The 2,156-nt window shown below is 45.5% G+C and overlaps 1 non-coding gene across 1 annotated transcript; it reads left to right on the top strand.

Moving 5' to 3' along the window:
* The first annotated feature begins 939 nt into the window (after positions 1 to 939).
* On the top strand, positions 940 to 1,046 carry LOC138091960 (U6 spliceosomal RNA). The gene has a single exon (XR_011145985.1). It is a non-coding gene; the product is annotated as a U6 spliceosomal RNA (small nuclear RNA).
* Positions 1,047 to 2,156: the final 1,110 nt, after the last annotated feature.

Raw genomic sequence — 2,156 nt, 5'->3', positions numbered from 1 at the left:
GAGCATGCACTTTGTCCAGGAAGCAACAGGCCACTTTTAATATTAAAATGTCTTTGACATGGGACTTCCCTGATGGTCCAGTGGCTAAGACTCCACACTCCCAATGCAGGGTCCTGGGTGCAACCCTTGGTCAGGGAACTAGATCCCACATGCCACAACTAAGAGTTTGCATGCCAGTTATAAACCCTGCATGCAGCAATGAAGAGCCAGAATCCTGCGTGCTGCAACTAAGATTCAGCACAACTCAATAAACAAATAAAAAAAAATTTTAATAAGCAAATAAAATTAAATGTCTCAAGCAGAGGAGTGGCATGATCAGAAGGGCATTTTTTAAAACGATCACCATGTTCTCTATTTCTGTTGCATATTCCTTCAAGCTGTAGAGTAGAATTCTCTGCAAAGGGATTTAAAAGGCATGGTGCTTAAGGTGCTGCTGTCCATGGGGTTGCAAAGAGTCGGACACAACTGAGCGATTGAACAACAGCGAAGATGTCACTAGATTTCTGAAGGAAGATTCAGTGTGTAATTTCCCCCCTCTCAGGTCTATGTAGAAAGAGGCCAGAAAGTTGCATTCATTGCTATGGAAGCAATCCTCTCCAGGAGTCAGCAAAAGCTCCCAGAAGCCACAGCATCTTCCCTGTGCATTTCACTGGGCAGTTTGGGAGGTGAAAACATTCAGCCTTTCCATGTTTGGATTCAGTAAGGAAAGCTGCAGGGGCCACGTACATCCTGAAGACACTGGCTTCGACAGGGTAAAATAATGACTTATTGTCAGCCATGTTTAATCAGCCTCTTGAATAGGGGTGCAGGAAAAGCGGGGAGAGCTTTGGGTCCCCTGAGGAGGGTGATGTGTTAATAACAGCTACAGGCCAACAACAGAGGAACACATAGAGAAGATATGGCACGTATATACAACGGAAACCTACTCAGCCATTAAAAGTGCTCGCTTTGGCAACACATATACTAAAATTGGAACGTTATAAAGAAGACTAGCATGGCCTCTGAGCAAGGATGACATGCAAATTCATGAAGCATTCCATATTTGGGGGGCTTCCCTGGTGGCTCAGATGGTGAAGAACCCATCTGCAATCCAGGAGATCTGGGTTCAATCCCTGGGTCAAGAAGATCCCCTAGTGAAGGGAAGGACTACCCACTCCAGTATTCTTGCCTGGAAAATTCCATGGATAGAAGAGCCTGGTGGGCTACATCCTGGTGGGCCGCGTAAAAAGGAAGGAAATTGGGTCATCTGTAGAGAGTTGGATGGAACGAGAGACTGTCATACAGAATGAAGTAAGAAAGAGAAAAACAAATGTTGTAAATTATCGCCTATATGTGGAATATAGGAAAATGGTACAGGTGAACTTATTCCCAGAGCAGGAATAGAGATACAGATAGAGAGAACAGACATGTGTGTATGGAGTGGGAGGGGGGCTGGGGAAAGAGAGGGTGGGATGAACCGTGAGATTAGGTTTGACATATATACACTGCCATGTATAAAGCATAACTGTGGGAAGCAGCTGCATAGCACAGGGAGCTCAGCTAAATGCTCTGTGATGACCTAGAGAGGTGGAATGGGGGGAGGGAGGCTTAAGAGGGAGTGGATATATATGTACATAGAGCCAACCCACTTCATGGTACAGCAGAAAATAACACAACATTGTAAAGCAATTATACTCCAATTTTTTCAAAAAAAGCTACATATGTATACAATTTATTATGTGCCAGGTACTATCCTAAGGATGCTACAGGATATTAGCTCAGTTAATCTAAGTCATAACCCTATGACAGAAGGACCTTTCAAACCCCATTGTCCAGATAAATAAACTGATGCATGCTGCTGCTGCTGCTGCTGCTAAGTCGCTTCAGTCATGTCCGACTCTGTGTGACCCCATAGACGGCAGCCCACCAGGCTCCCCCATCCCTGGGATTCTCTAGGCAAGAATACTGGAGTGGGTTGCCATTTCCTTCTCCATAGAGATGTCAAGTACCTTGTCCAGGTCAGCCAGTTGATGAGTGACAGTGCTGGAATTCATGTCCTATCCCTCCAGAGCCAACCACACCTTTTCCTCCACCCCCTGTCACCCTAGCTTGAAATCTGGGTCACGGCTTCACAGGAACTGGGGGTATTGCCACCTCTTTACCCCTTCTCAGATCCA

Source organism: Capricornis sumatraensis, chromosome 15, assembly GCF_032405125.1.
Source record: "Capricornis sumatraensis isolate serow.1 chromosome 15, serow.2, whole genome shotgun sequence".
NCBI lineage: Eukaryota > Metazoa > Chordata > Mammalia > Artiodactyla > Bovidae > Capricornis > Capricornis sumatraensis.
This window is presented reverse-complemented; position numbering and strand designations above follow the sequence as displayed.